The sequence below is a fragment of the Podarcis melisellensis genome (genome assembly GCF_964234715.1).
Source record: "Podarcis melisellensis genome assembly, chromosome: Z".
In the NCBI taxonomy this organism is placed as follows: domain Eukaryota; kingdom Metazoa; phylum Chordata; class Lepidosauria; order Squamata; family Lacertidae; genus Podarcis; species Podarcis melisellensis.
In genome coordinates this window covers 49,100,003-49,118,831 of record NC_138547.1, presented here as the reverse complement: position 1 = coordinate 49,118,831, position 18,829 = coordinate 49,100,003, and the positions used below count along the sequence as shown (strand labels likewise).

Genomic DNA, 18,829 nt, shown 5'->3' with positions numbered 1-18,829 from the left:
TCCTTAGTGCAAACTCTGTACTTGCCAAATGTGCTGGGTCTCTGAGTCTGAAGGATTAAGCCAGCAGATAAATTCTCCCCAACTGTGCTGGAGTATTTTAAATGCAGAGAAGTAGCAGTCTGTAAACATTGCAAAGCAGGGCAGGGCAGGGAAGGGAAGGGGGGCTGCTGGGAGGGGCAGCCCTGAAGTCAAGGACAGGCATCTGTTTTATGTAAAAGAAACATTTCGCTGGATAGTCATCTGCTTTGCTTTTAAAGCTACAGCAAGATGAAGCGATAAAAAGGCCAATGACACATTTCAAAGCGGAGATGTGAACTCTTGCTGAGCCAATTAAGCTGTCAATATGCCCTGATTTTGTATCTTCTCTGACAAACTGGGTCACCTCGGAGCCATTACTCATGTTGGCGACAGTTGCCAGGCGCTGCAAAATCAATCCAGCCATTTATAGTCTTATGATATGTTATGACGGTATATTAATCTGTGTTTAAAATAAAAGGAGAGAGGGAGCGCGCCCGCACGCAGGGGAAGCTGTCCTACATATAATGTGAGGCACATTCACTCTGCCCAGGCCTAACACTTCACCTTTGCAGCTTTTAAGCATTGCGTTGGTTCAGCTGATCCTCCAAACCTTGGCCTGGAGGGTTGGGAATGAACAGCAGCTTCCTTCCTGCCTTGGTTTGCTGTGACACCCGGATCAGGGAAGTAAACTTAACCCACGACCAATCACTGAATGCAAATAAATGAATGAAATAAAAGTTTTTAGATGAACATGGTGTATTTCTCTCTCATGCGTATGCAAGAATTAAAAAAACTGTCAAAATTAAATATATAACTGACAGACAATAAAACACACAATAACAGCTCAATGATCCTATATGGTTTTACAATATTTTAGTAGCAGCACAGTGCACCACCTCCCATAAATCTGTTCTGATCTCTAGCTATGCAGGCTAAATATTTTAATGTTTCAATATTTTAATGTTGTATTTTAATTTTGTTTTTAAGTTTTAATCATTCAACTTGCTTTTATTATTGCTTGTAAGCCACTCTGAGCCCGGCCTTGGCTGGGGAGGGCGGGGTATAAATAATTTTATTATTATTATTATTATTAATAAATATGTCTTAAAACTCCCAGCTATGCCATAGAAGCAGAATGCAAAGGCATCACAGCTCGAAATCCAAATGACGAAAAATGGCAAATCATATGGAACACAACCCTTGTAAGCAGATGTGGGTTGCCTTTGGAAAGTCTTTCTCACTGGCATCCTTGGGCATGGACTTGGATACCGTATATCCTCGAGTATAAGCTGACCTTTCAGCACATTTTTTATGCTGAAAAAGCCCCCCTTGGCTTATACCTGAGTGAGGTGGGCAGTGGCACCACCAGGTTTGCGGTGTGGTGAACCAGCTCATACTCGAGTCAAGAAGTTTCCCCAGTTTTTTGTGCTAAAATTAGGTGCCTCGGCTTATATACGGGTCAGCTTATACTCAAGTATATACGGTACTCAATTATTAAAAATATGCAGAAAATGCTTCTTAATAATGTAAAACATAAACCTCCACTCTTCCAATTATACTTTTAAGGGGAAAAAAATCAGTTATAATAACCTACACTGCATGTTTTCACAGGGAGTTGCATATCACCGTGCTGCTGAAGAATTTTAAATTATTTCTTTTTAAAGCTATGAACCTGCAGCAGTGGTATATGCTTCATGGTAAGCCCTGATTTTGATTGCAGCTGTTAATTTTTTCCTTGACATTTTTACTCATCATAGATTTCATTTAATGCTATAATGACTTAATACAGCAAATATAAAATATAAATTTAACCAGATTTCAGATTTGAGCAGAATCCATCTTTATTTACACATCTATTCTCAACTTTTTGTGACAGGAATATTCAAGTCTTCAAATAAGACTGTTTTCTAGGGACAGAAGAGACATCCAAAGTAAGAAGTCTGTGCTAAGCACCGTCATCTACAGCTTCAGGACAAGCACTGTTCTCCTCTTCCCCTGGAAATGTTGAGCAAGTGTGTTAATCATTTAATGTGTGACAGAAATAGAACTGTGAAACTAAACCATTTTAAAATGGAATCTCAAGCCATGTTAGGTTTCTTGGAACACAAGCAGAGGCCTTCACTATGGTGGCAATGACTTCCTTGGTGTTAGGTCAGCTTGGTTCACCCAAAGAGGCTTAAAGAGAGCTAGGGACCATGCTTCACTCTTCAGTCTACTCTTGATGAAGTCCAGACACTGGAAATGCAAGCTTGAACTAGGTTCCCAGTGATGATTTGTAGGTAAACTATGGATTGCTAAAACCAGTAAGAGAAGAAGTCCTAAACCTGTGAAAGGAATTCAGCATTGTATTATCATCGTTCCAGTAGTACAAGCATTTGTTTACCAGCTAGAACAATCTTCGCCCCCTCCATGTAGTATTCTGTTCCTCCAGAGGTGGGGGTGGGGGGAGATTGGAAAAAGGGGAAATCCTTACCAGAAGGAACACTTGTGCTAGATTTCGCTAATGCACCAGTCTAGTTGAACTGGCCCTTTGTTTTGAAGATAATATGAATTGGGCCATTATGTCTGAATTCCTAAATCATGGTAAACACAGGGCTAACAAGCAAGTTAGATGTGGGTTTGCAACATGCAGACCATGATAACCACCACACCCTTTTCTTGGCAAAGTAATGAACATGGATGGCATTTGCTTCTTTTGATGCATTCTCTCTGCCAGCAACAAAGCAGGCAGGTGTTTTTGGTGTGTGTTGGACGTCTTTGCCTGGTTTAAAAGGTGATGCACCATAGGTAGTGCTAACCCAAAATAATGCATTGGAATAGATATTTTGTGATTATCCTCCATAGTCGGTTCGTTGGTGGGAATCACAAGCAAGGATTGTCCTCTCTGCTCAGGTCCTTATTGTAGGCTTCCAGTTGGGGTGTCTTGTTGGCTGTGGTAGTTAAGTATCTCTGAAAAAAATTATGCATCACCTGGGAAGACAGGCGAACTAATGCCAGTGTACTGGAAGAAGCAAAAGTTCACGTGTTGAAGCAATGATTCTTCAACATCAACTTTGTTGGACTGGTCATGTTGTACGGATGCCTGATTGCTGTCTTCCAAAGCAGTTACTCTATTCTGAACTTTAAAATGGTAAGCATAATGCTGGTGGTCAACAAGAGAGGTTTAAAGACGCTCTCAAGGCAAATCTAAAAAATGTAGTATAAACATCGACATGTGCTTTGAAGACGCTTGAACTCAGGACGCAAGGGAGAAACGTGTTAGGAGGAAGGCATGCTTGGCAAATCCGCACTGGGATCAACTCCCACCCAGAAACCAACTTCCCCACTGTGGAAGGACGTGTGGATCCAGAATTGGCCTCCACAGCCACTTACGGACTCACTGTTAAGACCGTGTTCATGGAAGACAATCTTACTTAGCTACGAGGGGTTGCCAAAGAAGATACTTGGCTGTGGAGAGAACAGGACTGGATGGGCCACTGGCCTGATCCAGCAGGCTGCTTATATGTACCGTATTTTTCGCTCTATAAGACGCACCAGACCACAAGACGCACCTAGTTTTTGGAGGAGGAAAACAAGAATAAAAATATTCTGAATCTCAGAAGCCAGAACAGCAAGAGGGATCGCTGCACAATGAAAGCAGCAATCCCTCTTGCTGTTCTGGCTTCTGGGATAGCTGCTCAGTCTGTGTTCGCTCCATAAGACGCACACACATTTCCCCTTACTTTTTAGGAGGGAAAAAGTGGGTCTTATAGAGCAAAAAATACAGTATGTTCTTAGAATTGTGTATATTACAACAAGCATTTGGGGGGGATTGGAGGGCAAGGACTGGCTTTCTAATGCTTGGTGGCTTAAACACAAAGGGAGAACTGACTGCTCTGGCTAAACCTCTAGTGCATTGGGGGGAAAACAATTTCCACAGTTAGGCAAGAGGAACTCCTTTCTGTTTCCTCCTCTTTTGGGGGCCTGGAGTTAATGGCAAACCTTGACAGCCACTTTAGCTCAAGTGAAAGTGAGAGTGAAAGCACACATGCCCCAGGGGCACTGGAGTGTGTGTTTATCTTACATGGAGTCTCAAAGAGATGCTAGACTGATCAGGAGGCCTGCTGGGCAGGGCACATGCTTCCCTTATCTTGCACCTGCAGGTCTTGTAATTAGTGTTTGAAGGTCACACTGACCTGGCAACCGGCCAAATAGGTCACTGGCCTGGCAACTGGCCAAGGGTGTTTATCATTCTTGGGTATATTAAGACATTGCCTCTTTGCTTCGCTGCAAGGAAGCTCTGTCAGATTGGTACTGAATTCTGTGCTGTATTATTATTATTATTATTATTAATTAATTATAAAATTTTATTTACTGCCCTATACTCAGAGGTCTCAGGGCAGTCCACAGAACAAAATCAAAATATAAAACCACAAGATATATAATCAAAATAAAAACAACGCAATGTATGTATGCTGTGAGTTGTACTTGCTTTGCATTTGAAGCCTGCACCTTCTGTTAGGGATCTAGTGGAAGCCTGTATATAGTGAAATTGCCTTAATGCTTTGCACTGCCATGAACCTACACGCTTGGGGAGTTGCACACGTTGGGCACACAGCATGCGGCAACAGTTTCTAGCCTGGTCCAGGAATTCAAGTTGCCTTTCTGTCTAGGCTGCTCTCTAATCAGAGGTCTTTAGGGGATTCCTCACATACCAGAAGGACTCTGAGCTGCCCAGAAATGACTGGATGGTTTCCCTGGCTGACAAGAGTCTGGAATAACAAGGAACAAGGATTTTGTGTAGGGGAGAGCTATGCCAGGGGCCCCAGGAAGCTTAGGGGTGCCTGGGAAATGGACCCCTGGTCAGACAGAGCTGGAGGGGATGGTGCATTTCCCCTAGATGCATACTACACCCACTCCCCCACTATTTTTTTACTATGTCCAGAGGCTGCTGAATTGCTTCACTGCCTGGTCCCTTGAACTGGGCAAGGGTCTTGCTAGCGCCTGATTCTGTGTCTGTGCTGCACGTCTATTGCATTTGTCATAAACTGCCGCAAATGGTAGAAGTATGTGGTTTTGCCAAGAAATATCCTGACCAGGACTGCCGGGAAGAAAGAATCTGATCGGCAATCTGATGGTTAAATCTGAGAGTGGATACAAAGGTGGGTTTTGTTTTCTTCTCCCTCCCACATTTTGGAATGCAGAAATAAAGAAAATAATCAAACTATCAATTCTAGCATGCAGGGGGCCACCTTATCTAAATTATATAATTCGGTGTTTGAACGATTGGTATTAGTAATTGTATTATAAATTGGTATTATTATAATGAGGCTATTATTGGATTGTAATTGAAAACCAATAGAATTATTATCAGAGTTTGACTTTCAGGTAGTAGGAAGATAAATGTTGGAAGTCTGTGGCTGCAAAGCAGAGGTAGCCCCCGCGGGGGCAGTCAAGAGGCTGGAGCTCCCTCCTCACAGAGGAAGTGGGGTGTGTGTGCGACTTGAGAGTTTTTCTTCCTTTCCTGCTGGCAATGCAGACTCTTTGCCACACAAGGAGGAAGGTTGCCTAATGCCCAGACTCTCAACCCCGGCAGAGATTGAAAATCACAAAATATGCAGGGAAGTGAAGTGTGGAATTATAGCCTGCTAGACCTTTAAAATATGCCCTTCCAAGTTTCATCCAAAGTTCCCCACTTCCTCTAGCATAGAAAAAGACCACACATTTGGGTAGTTAAAGGGAGCCCTTTCCCCCTGTGCCCCAGAGTGTTACTCCTGTGTGATGAGTTTTTCTGACAGCACCACATGCCACATCCTGTCCACCCATCCATCCATGTCTGCTGGGTAAAGCGGGATGCACCCATCCAATGTAAGCTGACCTCAGCTCACACAGCTGCCAACAGATGTGCCCATAGGTACTGAAAGTAAGGTGTACATACTTATTTTATTTGAAGCATCTTTTACCCTGCCCCTTTGCCCCAAAGGCTCCCACAGTTGTTTGTGAAAATCAGTAATAGGTTGGTTCCTGCCTGCAGGCTTACCATCCAAGACATGTCACAAAATGAAAAGGGCTTGGAAGGGAGAAGGAAAAGCAAGTTCCAGCACTAGCTCTTGGCTGCAGAGCGGATGGGATGGAAAGGGGTTATCTAAATGAATAAGGAAAGAAATGTGATAATCCAGACACATTATGTGAATCGTTCTTCAATGGATCAACTGACATAAAACTGCAATCCAAAATATATACAGTAGTCAATCATGACTGGTTGATGGCCCATGCTAATCCTGCATCTCTAGCTTGGAAATTATGCCCGAGAGGCAAGCACACTAATTCAGTGTGCCAAAGACGATCTTGTACAACTCTCACTTGAAAGTGGCTTTTGTGTGTGTGTGTTTAGAAGCCTTTCCAAGTGCTTTAAGCAGTGAAGTGAGGCTCCATTTGGAAAGCAGGAATAGTTCTCCTGCAAAAGTTCTGCTTGCTCCCCCCCCCCCATACAGTCTTTCATTGTCGGAGGGCACCAAGATTGTGTTTTATAAAGAAGCAATTTAAAAACTGGGAGAGCTGTGAAACAGTTTCTGGGATTAGAGATCATACGCTACAAAGCACTGCTTTAAAGAAATGTTTGCTAAAGTATGGATTATGCTAAATATACATTTCTTCCTCTCCATGCCCCCTTCCTACCCTTACATCGCTATCCCTCAATTTATTGCAGCAATTCATTGACGATGTACAATAGCTTTTGCCCTTGTGGTAATGTGCAGAACTGGAGGTGGGGATGGCGAGTCAGGGTTCCAAAAGGCAATCCTCAGTTGACTTCCATGAGCTGGATGGTGGCTACACTTGGCATTTGTGGCATCTCAGCTTTCACCTGGGTTTCCTCTCTGTCACTTCCCCAACGCTCACCTGGGGAGGTTAATGCTGCCATTCCTCCTTCAAGCCCCACATCTACCCACAGTTTCCTTTTTAAGAACCTAAGAACAGTCTGCTGCATCAGGCCAAATGCCCACCTAGTCTAGGTTGATGATCACCACTGCTGCTTGTGGGAGGGAGTGCCGCAGGTTAACTATATGCTTTGTTACACAAAGTCTGTTGTGCACAAACTCTACTCCTTGTGACACTCCTGTAATCTGTGTGGCCAGTATCTGTGTGGATTACTCCCCTCTTAAAGGTAAAGGGGCCCCTGACCGTTAGGTCCAGTCGTGGCCGACTCTGGGGTTGTGGCGCTCATCTCACTTTACTGGCCGAGGGAGCCAGCGTACAGCTTCTGGGTCATGTGGCCAGCGTGACTAAGCCGCTTCTGGCAAACCAGAGTAGCACATGGAAATGCCATTTACCTTCCCGCTGGAGCGGTACCTATTTATCTACATGCACATGATGTGCTTTCAAACTGCTAGGTTGGCAGGAACTCCCCTCTTAAGGTGGCATAAATGGTTCTCCTCTTCCCCAATCCATCCTCACAACAATCTTGTGAGGTAGGTTAGTCTAAGAGATCATGACTGACTCCAAGGTCATCCAGGGAGCTTCATGGCTGAGTGGGGATTTGAACCCTGGTGTCCCAGGTCACAGTCCAACACTCTTGCAACCATTACACTGCACTGGCTCTCAATTCACAAGCCACCCACTCGCCCCCTTTTCCTTAGCACTGTAAGAGGAGGGAGAATCAAGACTTGTGTTCCATGGAAGGTCTCCTCTTGTGGTTTACCAGCAACACCTGCTGGTAAATTAAGTGCTGACTCTACTTCCAGGAGGAGTAGACTTTTCCTCCATGCTCCACTCCTCCACCGAAGGAGAATGGCTGGTCTGCTTGAGGACCTGCCTTTCTGCTCACTTTTGACTGCTTGTAGTTTATAGTAACAAGCCACCCTTCCCTTCCATCCAAAATCTGTTTCTTGTGAGCTAATTTTACCATACTCTTCAAGTAGGGTATACTGTTTTTTCCTCCAGAGTCTGCTGTTCCTGTTCTACAATATTCCAGAATAGGAGGTGTTGCGTTCTGTTAACTATGACTTGGAGTTGTTTTTTTTAAATAAATTTTTATTAAGGTTTTTCATTACAAGTGCATATTCAATGAACAACATTGATTATTTGACATCTTTTCATTACTACTTTGGACTCCCTCACATCTCCCGCTCCCACTTGCCTCATTATAGAATTGTTTCCAAGCAAATTATCATTTTGTTCATAATCTTAAATCCAGTCATTTAAATACAGTCTCTTCCTTTCTCCAAAAAGAAATATATACTTTCCTTATTTCCCTTGTCATTAAACTCAAACTTAATTTAATGGTAGACAATTATTTCTGTTCTGACATCCTTGTTAACATTCAACCAAATTACAGTACTTTTGTAGATAAATCTTGAATTTCTTCCAGTCTTCTTCAACCCTCTCCTCTCCCACGTCTCGGATTCTGCCAGTCATCTCAGCTAGTTGCATATAGTCCATCAGCTGCATCTGCCATTCTTCCAGTGTGGGTAGATCTTGGGTTTTCCAGTTCTTAGCGATGAGTATCCTTGCTGCCGTTGTTGCGTACATAAAAAATGTTCTGTCCTTCTTTAACACATTCTGGCCGACAATGCCCAGAAGGAAGGCCTCTGGTTTCTTGGTAAAGGTATACTTAAACACCTTTTTCAGCTCGTTATATATCATTTCCCAGAAGATCTTCACTCTAGGGCAAGTCCACCAGAGGTGAAAGAATGTTCCTTCATTTTCCTTACATTTCCAACATTTATTATCAGACGAATGGTATATTTTGGCCAATTTAACTGGGGTCATGTACCATCTGTATATCATTTTCATTACATTTTCCTTCAGAGCATTACATGCAGTGAAGTTCAGCCCAGTGGTCCACAACCTTTCCCAATCTTCAAACATAATATTATGCCCAATATCCTGTGCCCACTTTATCATAGCCGATTTAACCATTTCGTCTTGTGTGTTCCATTTCAGCAGCAAATTATACATTTTTGAAAGTACTTTAGTCTTAGATTCTAACAATTCTGTTTCCAACTTCGATTTCTCCACCTGGAATCCTAACTTTTTGTCAATTTTAAACACTTCTTTAATCTGAGCATAGTGTAACCAGTCTCGCACTTTATCTTTCATTTTCTCTAAACTCTGCAATTTCCAATTGTCTCCGTCTCTTTCTAATATTTCCCAATACTTTGGCCAGTTGGCCTCCATATTGGGTCTTTTTCGGGCCTTGGCCTCCAGGGGTGACAGCCACCTCGGAGTTTTATTTTCCAATAAGTCTTTGTATTTTATCCAGACATTAAATACTGCTTTCCTGACAATATGGTTCTTGAAGGCCTTGTTAATCTTAACCTTATCATACCATAAGTATGCATGCCATCCAAATGCATTGTTAAAACCTTCCAAGTCCAATACGTCCGTGTCTTCTAGAAGTAGCCAGTCTTTTAGCCAGCAGAAAGCTGCGGCTTCATAATATAACTTTAAGTCCGGCAGGGCAAAGCCCCCTCTTTCTTTCGCATCCGTTAATATATTAAACTTAATTCTGGGCTTTTTGCCCTGCCAAACAAATTTTGAGATGTCTTTCTGCCACTTCCGGAAGCACTCCGTTTTGTCTACAATTTGTAATGTTTGAAACAAAAACAAAATTTTTGGCAATACATTCATCTTAATGGCAGCTATTCGGCCTAACAATGAGAGTTTTAATTTTGACCAACTGTCCAAGTCTCTCTTAATTTCCAACCAACATTTTTCATAATTATCCTTGAATAAACTCAGATTTTTTGCTGTTATGTTTACCCCTAGGTATTTCACTTTCTTAACCACAGTTAATTCTGTCTCTCTCTGAAACCGTTCCGACTCTGTATCTGTCAAGTTTTCCCCCAATACCTTAGTTTTTTGTTTGTTTAGTTTAAATCCCGCCACCCGACCAAAAATCTTGAATCAGTTGTAATACTCTTTTCGTACTAGATTCTGGCTCCTGCAATGTCAGTACTAGGTCATCTGCAAAAGCTTTAAGTTTATATTGTTTCGCTCCGACCTGGATCCCTTCCACCAACCGGTCTCCTCTAATCATATTCAGGAGCACCTCCAGGACCGAAATGAATAACAACGGGGAAATCGGGCAGCCTTGTCGTGTTCCTTTTTTATGACTTGGAGTTTTGAGAAGTTTGTCCTTAGCTCAACCCAGTAGTTGAAGGAGGGGGGAGGGGGAGGAAAAAAGATGTGTGTGTGTGTGAAAATATTTATCTATTAAATTCCTGCCCCATTCTTCTCAAAGTAGCCCAGAGCAGAAAACATCAAAAGGATAAAATAATGCAACATAAAATAACAACTTAAAAAAACCACCCAACTTTGCTTTCCCCCTCTCACTGAGACTGGATTCCCAGGGTGGAGCGTCTTCCTGCCCTCCTGAAACCAGAGCTAAGAATTCCTTGCTTTAAATGGACCTATTTTGTTAAGAGTTTTGTGCAGTTGGAGGTGAACCCTCAAGGAGGTTCTTGCACCAAGGTGAGAGAGGAAACAAACCAAAATGGAGATTGGGGGTGGGGATGAGATTTCCACAACAGCAGGCGTGAAAGTAAGAGAAGTAGTAATATCCTCCCAGAGTTGCTTACTTCAAGGTTGCTCTGGCCAGTATCATTCAATAATCAAGTGCTTGGCTAAACAGGAATGTTTTTTAATTTCTTCTGAGCATCAGTGATGAGACAGAAGCACCTTGTTGGAGAGGACTGGATTTCACATATGGGGAGAGAGACACCACTGAGAAACGCTGCCATGCCTGAGAGTTCATCTCATGAGTGTGGCTGGGAGTTATCAAGAAAACCTTATGAGAATTGTTGGAGTCTCTGATATGGAAGAAGGGGCAGGTGGAAGAAGCTCCCTCCACAGCCACTTACATTTTTAATCTTCGCTGTGTGGTCTTCACAGCCCCTCCACAAAGACAATTCAGAGCTGGCAAGAAACCAGGAGGCCCCCTCCCTCCTTTTTAAAGTGGAGCATCTTAAAAGAACAAATAAATTCAATGGCATCTCCTGTCTCTCCCTCTCTCTTCTCCTCCACCCAACTGCCTTTTGAATTCAAAAAGATTGGCTGCCAAATGCACAGGATCAAAAGGGTTTCGTCAAGCTCCCTGTGCCACTTGAGATAGGAAAGGTGCCTAAAGATTTTTGCCCCTCCCCGTTTACTCACAATGTAGGTCAGGTCTTTTGCTGCAATTATGAAAGGGGGTGCCCCAAACAGCTTTCTCCCCCCCCCCGCCCCCCTGCTTTTCACCTTTTCCGATGTGGCATGACAGAACCTTGCAAGTGTGGTGTCTGTTGTGTTTCCAGCCCCCCCCATACTTCGTAGTGAGAACCTTGGATTTTGCAATGTGCTTCTCCTGCAGTAGAGTGGCTGGGATATGAAAGGCTTTCTAGGGAAGAATTGCTACCTGAGTAAACAGTTCTATTATCTGAAGGCTATGTTTATAATAGCTGTGTGTATTCAGAATCAAACACAGCACTTGACATTCAGGGATGTGTGTGGCGGGGGATGGGGAGGGGAGAGAAGTCTTTTAAATGTATCTGAAAGGACACAGTTAAAAAGTAGTAGCCAACCTGTTAGGTACTGAAGTTTTCCCCCTGGCCACCAGGAGTATTGTGTATATAGTTTTCACTCAGGTCCACGTCAGTTAATTTAGGCGGGAAACCCTGGGCTGTTGTTGTTACAATGTTGACAGCCGGCTGCCTATAAAAGCAGGCCGGCTGAGCTGTTCAGTTCAGTTCCAGCTTACTATAAAGAAATTCACGGCATGTAGTGCCTTGAAAGAAAACATTATGAAAATGATATATAGGTGGTACATGACCCCAGTCAAACTTGCAAAGATTTACCATTTGTCTGATAAAAGGTGTTGGAAGTGTAAGGAAGCTGAAGGAACGTTCTTTCACCTCTGGTGGACATGCCCGAAGGTGAAGGCATTCTGGGAAATGGTTTATAATGAGTTGAAAAAGGTATTTAAGTATACCTTTACTAAGAAACCAGAGGCCTTTCTCCTGGGCATTGTGGGCCAGAGAGTGACAAAGAAGGATAGAACTTTCTTTTTATATGCAACTACAGCAGCAAGAATTCTATTGGCTAAATATTGGAAGGTACAGGAGCTACCCACGCTGGAAGAGTGGCATACGCAGCTGATGGACTATATGGAACTGGCCGAAATGACTGGCAGAATCCGAGACCTGGGAGAAGAGGCAGTGGAAGAGGACTGGAAAAAATTTAAGGACTATTTACAAAAACATTATAAGTTATGTGAATGTTGAGAATTTGTTAAGTTTTTAGACAACAAGCTTCAGATTTCAAATTTTTGATATTGCTGAATTTAAGTTCTGATGATGAAATGACTAAAGTCTAGGGTAAAGTTTCTATATTGAGGACTGTTGGAATTGTGAACTAACAATATTTCCCCTAAACCTAATATACAATTGAGGAAAGTACAAAACACAGGAAACAAGGTATTAATTTGCTGTAACTTTATTTTATTGAAAAAGATGCAGGGGATGGAAGATGTGGGGAAGTCCAGTAGATCATGAAAAATTGTTTTGTAAAGTAAGATCTCTTTTTTGCTTATAACCTTTTTCCTTTTCTTTCTGTAAAACTGCCTTTGTTGAATAACTGACGATGTATCTGACCTTGGAAAAAAGCAAATAAAAACATTATTATAAAAAAAAAAAAAAAAGAATCACTTGGAGAAATCTCGGTGTCTTCTGCTTTGTCAACCCACTACTTAATACAACCAATAGGCACGCCGCCCATTACGATTATTTTCCTCTTTTTTGCGGCATACAATTATCTTTAACATACAAGAGTCAGCTTTTAGCATTAGTACTTTTAAGTAAAAGTGTGTGGCTTATGTCTTGATGGCAAGGGCTTCCTTGATCTAGGGACTGTAATTGTGCACTTGCTTCGTCTCGCTCCTTCTCCAAAGGGCATCTCTCCCAAGCGCCCTTTGCCACAACTCCTTTGACCCTCAAGCCCAGCAGAAACTAGGCCAAAGTGCCTAGAACTGGAATAAAGACGTCTTGCCATATTTTCTGAAAACTCATGGGCTGCAGATTCATGCAGCTGTAGGGAACCTGTGGACCTTGTAGTGATGTTGGCCTCTAAATCCCATCAGCCCCGGATAGCATGGGGTCAAGGGTCAGGAATGATGGGAGTTGAAGTCCGTCATCTCTGCAAGGGCACCGGTTCCGCATCCCCGACTGATACGTTTTTAAATTTCGTGGGGAAAAGATGCATTCTCTTTTTAATTATGCATTGTTATGAGAAAAAACTGCTCCTTTCCCCTTATGGGGTACCCAAGAGCCCATATAGAGTCCTTTTGTAGGTTCTCTATCAGTAGGAAAAAATAACAGAGACCAACCAGAGAATATTGAGAAGCAAAGCAGCTAGTAAGCCTGATCTTTATTAAACTGTTGCAACAGGGAGCTCCTCCCCCCCCCCCCGCAGGGAGGGACGCAGAACAAAGGTGTGCCTGCCATTATGTTGACTTTTTAAATTGCCCACCCTCAAACTTCAGGCCACCCCCAGAGACATCATACATACATCTCAGGAGCGGCGGACTACAACAGAAATCTGAGTGCATTGTTTTTTCCTCTTGTCTGCTAGGTTGCTTGATTGAATTACCTGAGCATCCTGGTTTATTATTGGTATGTGCATGCACATGGAAGCTCATACCAAGAACTAACTTAGTTGGTCTCTAAGGTGCTACTGGAAGGAATTTTTTATTTTGTTTCGACTATGGCAGACCAACACGGCTACCTACCTGTAACTGGGCATCCTGGCCACTCTTTTGTTATTCAATTCCTGAATCCAGGTCACAGCTCACACCCTATTCATATCTTAAATGTGCCATTAAGGCAAGATTTGTGAGCACAGAGACAATGGGGAGATTTCTCATTTCCTTTGACCTTGCTGAGAAATTATTTGAGGTCATTTTGGGAGAGAGAAAATGGTTTCAGGACTTTTCTGTGGGTTTCAGACATGTGGCTTACATATTTGTATGTGTTTGCTTGGTACATTTATGAACATATATTTTTTATATATAAGACCTTAAAATTCTTATAACAGCATGAAGGTGCCAGGTACACAGCGAACAATTATTATGGACTCTTTAAAAAAAAAGGGGGAGGGGAGAACATACTGTAATGTGCCATCTATAAAAACTTTAGATTGCATTTACACAAATAGCAGTTGCTTCTGTACCAGATCTAATGCAGCTATTGTAACCAGTGTTTCAAGTGATGTTTAATAATCAAGCAAGTGCAGTATAAAATGACAATATAAGCAGATGTTTATATAAAACGGGAGGGGATAAGGAATGCTTTCAGTAAATAAAAAATTCTTTAATTGTAGGGTTTAGGTTGTGTCACAGGCTGCACTATCTGATGGGATGAGGCTCCCACCTCATTCTGTCAGTTGAGGGGCAATTGTGATAACGATCTTTTTTACTGGTTACAGATAGGTAGCCGTGTTGGTCTGCCATAGTCTGCATGCACACGAAAGCTCATACCAAGAACTAACTTAGTTGGTCTTTAAGGTGCTACTGGAAGGAATTTTGTTTTGATCTTTTTTACTGTGTGAGGACTTCATTGCTGCCATTGTGAATATGGATAGACACCCCCCCAGCAGCTCCTGCTACAGTTATGAGAGGGTTTGGAGAAGAACTGTCAGTTGCTTCATAGAGCTGTTGACTTCCATTGGATACCACATAAATTCCACTTTATGTTCATAAGTATGGATTGGGTGGAAATTAAATTGGAAGTTGCTAGGCTAATGTGTTGGTTCCCATATGTACACAAGTTCCCTCCTTCCTTATTTTATGAAGGATTTGCACCTCTGAAAGCTTCCTCCACTGGATTTCATTAAAAAGTAATTTAGCACCTTTTGATGTGTTAAATAAATGCCATTCTGTCTGCTGATTATTACTATTTTTTGGTCTTTTGTTTCCCATCTCAGGCAACCCTTCTAAAATGGTGGCAGCTTCTGGTGCTTGGTCTCCCCTCTGTGTGACAGGTGCCCCCCCCAGAATGTCCAGTTTTCCTTTCACTAAGTGAGGCAGCCAAAGAGGTCATGCAGTATTAATGGGGTACAGATCTCCGATTCCCCCCCTGCTTATGCATTCTGACACTTCTGACATTTCCTGAAGTGTATGATGTTTCTGAGGAAAAACAACAACTTGGCTTTTGCTGAAAAATTAATTATCTTGCCACTTTCCATCCCCCTTCTCCCCTCCCTCCACTTACCAAATCACAATGGGCTTTTGTAAGAGGACAGATCCTTTTGAATGAAGAAAGAATGGGGGGGGGGGAGCAGCCCAGTTGATAAGAGGATGACAGGAGCATTAATGAGGTCTGCATCATGGTAAGAGGATCTAATTAGGCATTGATTATCTGCCTGGTGCTTCAGAGATGGTAAACTCCTCTCTGGAAAGTGTTGCATTTTTGCAATTATTCTACCCAGTGACTTTCCCCCCTTTCTCTCAGAGTTTCCTTTGCATCCTAAATTAATATTCCACGTAATCATACCGAGAGGTCTCTGGGTTCTTTTGTTCTTATGTGGGATTCCTGGGGGTGTCCTGTCCCATTGATTTCAGAGGGTGTAGCTGGGGTACAGAAATAGCAAAGGGTTCTATACTGCCTTGAAGGCAAAAAATGCTTATGGGGCAGAAGGTAAATGTTGGTTTTATACCCCTCTGAGATGATATTCCCCAATCAAAGCCTGAGGATTTGGCTCCTAGTCCCCTGAACAGGTGATGATCACATGACACCCCAGAAGTTGTTGAACTTTTTTTTAGACAGACCCCCAAGAGGTTTTTTATTTTTTTTAAAAAAATTACATATACACACATCAAATCAGATTATTAAAAAAGAAGGGGTGGAGCATATCAGCAATGAAAAAGAAAAAAGCCTCAAAAACAAGCATTTTCAAATACAATTCTTCATAGAGAGTGCAAGCTGTATTCGACCCCAAAGTTTTTGAACTACTGTCCAGGGGTTAGGCAGCCACGTGGTCGGGTGACCAGCAGCATCCCCAAACTGTGTCTTTGGCCCAACAGCAAATGCACACTCTGCACATCCCAAGGTCAAGGGGCTTCCTGGTCAATGAGATGCTGCAGTATTGAGAACCCAGACGGGCTGGTTGGGTGTGGTCAGGCCCACCCAGCTCACTCACCAAGTCTCCATAATGCAAGGGAAATCAGTGTGTTCATCCACAATCAAGTTGTGGGGGTCTTATTATGGACCAGAGGGCTCATTAGGGCTGCCACCTTTGGCAGGTGTTGCTACTAAAGGACAGGTCGGGGGGGGGGGGAGGTGGCGAGAGGCCAAAAAATTATGTTACCTAGTGCAGAAATGACTTCAAAGCAATCCATTACAAAGGCACACGGGGTTTTCAGTGCCCTCGTGTCTTAGTTGCCCCACTGTACTCCGGATGCTGTGCAGAGTCTGCTGACTGAATTCTTTTTCTCCTCATCATGCTCCTTGGCTTCCTGTGCACTGCAGACTCTTCTGCTTCCCACCAGAGCAGGCCTGTTTGCAAACCCACTCTCTTGTTTTCCGAGTCTGAACTACCTGCCTCCTCTGCAAGGGCAAAAAGAAATCTCTCCACCAGCACTGGATCAGGCCTGTGCACTGCAAACCTCTCTCGCTCTCTGGGACTCACCTTCTGCCTGTGCAAAAACTCTCTCTCTCTCAAAGTCCTCCCCCCCAATTTCAAGTTTGCCAGGACTTTCAGGTGTGAAGTGTCTGGGTGCAGAGGAAGGATTTTAAGTTCCTTCTGAAAGTTAACAAAGGAGGCAGACACACCTCACCAGTGAGAGTATTCCACAAATGGGGAACTGCCACTGAGAGAACCCTGGTGATGCCCACGGGTCAATGCCAACTGGGTATCACCTGGTGGTGGCACCAGCAGCAGGGCCTCCCCTGCCCAGTCACAGGGCCTAAGATGGGCTAAGAGCTTCTCGAAGTTACATGGGCTGTTGAAACGTTCCATTGTATGATGGAGTGGAATGGTTTTCTGTTTTTCCCTGCTGCCAGGATGCTGCTGCTGCTGCTGATTTTGTTTTGTATTTCCCCTTGGCTTTCTGTGTGTGCTTTAAATTTTCTCTTCAATCTTTGATGCTTTAAGAAGGGAAACTCACAATCCACTTTAAGCCGCTCACAGTTATTAGCCATGTTAAGCATCACTCTAATCCACAAGCGCCACATTTCTCTGACATCGGGAGTGGGGGGGAGAGTGTGACTGAATCAACTTCTAAAAATGCACGTCTAAGACATTATGGGCATTATAAATGGTTTCTGATTATTACTTAAGCCCACAGGTTAATGGATGGTTATGATAGGGGCTCTGTTGTAATGTAATCATAATATAATTGGAGTCAAGTGTTCAGCCTCCTACTTGGTTGCAGTGTTACAGCAGGCATAGGCAAACTTGGCCCTCCAGATGTTTTGGGACTACAACTCCCATCATCCCTAACTTACAGGACCAGTGGTCAGGGATGATGGGAGCTGTAGTCCCAAAACATCTGGAGGGCTGAGTTTGCCTATGCCTGTGTTACAGGCTCTCCTCTCCCCCACTCCTAAACACCTCAATTGGTTCAAGAAGCTGAAGCAGTCTAGCTAGCATCCCCTTTGCCTTCCATCAGGCTTTGAGAGCAAGCTGCGTAGTCAGGACCCTTAATAAATGAATTAATTCCAGACACTTTTAAAACATGGATGCACGTAATAGTATGGGTTCTCAGTATCGAAACACAGTCTTGGGAGTAGGGAAATACTGAAGGGAATCACAGAAGAGCAAAAGGAAATGATAATCAGGAGGGAAATGCAGGATGTTTCTCTCCCCCTTGGTGTTGAAACAAAAAAAATTTCTTCCAGTAGCACCTTAAAGACCAACTAAGTCAGTTCTTGGTATGAGCTTTCGTGTGCACGCACACTTCTTCAGATACACTGAAACAGAAGTTTCCAGACCTTTCTATATAGTGAGAAGGTGGGGAGGGGTATTACTCAGAAGGGTGGTGGGAATGGGTGATTGGCAGATAGCTGTGATGAGCCTGTTGACGAAGAGTTGTATCGCCAAGCGCAGGCCTGTTTTGTACGCCTCCTTTTCCTCTGGGGTTTAGAGGTGGATTTGGTTTCGCGCATCCACTGTGCCAAGAGTCAAAGTGTTTGTGTGACTTATTTATTATTTTTTATACACAGATTGAATTTGTATTTGTTTTTAAAAGTATGTGCATCCATAAACAGCATTGTTTTCGTAATTACATTTCTGACCACTTTAATATGAAGCAAGATTGCAAATCATAATGTAATCTGAGAATAAAAAAAAATTACAATACTACTGCCTTTTGCAGCTCACCATGGAATAACAGGAGCTGTTTTTTTACATTGGTACTACCATTTTTCAAGGGTGACTTGGTGGGCAGAATTGAGAAATCTAAAATGTTTAGTGGAAGGACAGCAATTTCAAGATTACTAGTGTAACTCTCCTGACTATGCCTCAAATATTTTGTATTTTGTAAATCCTCTACGTACATGGCATTAAGAGTAACAACCAGGGTTGTGCAGACACCATGTTTGGCTTTTTTGACAGCATCATGGGTTTGCTTCCTGTGTGCCACATTGCACCACTTCATCACCTGAGCCAAGAGCCTGGGTGTTCGTGTGGCTTAGAGCATCAGACTGGGACAAGATCTGAGGCTCTTTCTCCCAAAGAATGATCCAACATCAACTTTCCAAGCACACAGAATGGATGGCAGTAATTATATAACTCTTTTTTAGCGGGATATGGCTTCTTGTGAAAATGATATGCAAGAAACCATTTCTTAACTTCATTTGAG

At 42.9% G+C, this 18,829-nt stretch overlaps 1 protein-coding gene across 3 annotated transcripts in view; it reads left to right on the top strand.

Moving 5' to 3' along the window:
- The window catches only part of GPC3 (glypican 3), a 239,340-nt gene that overhangs the window by 37,294 nt on the left and 183,217 nt on the right, over nt 1-18,829 (top strand). The gene's annotated exons all lie outside the window — the stretch shown is intronic.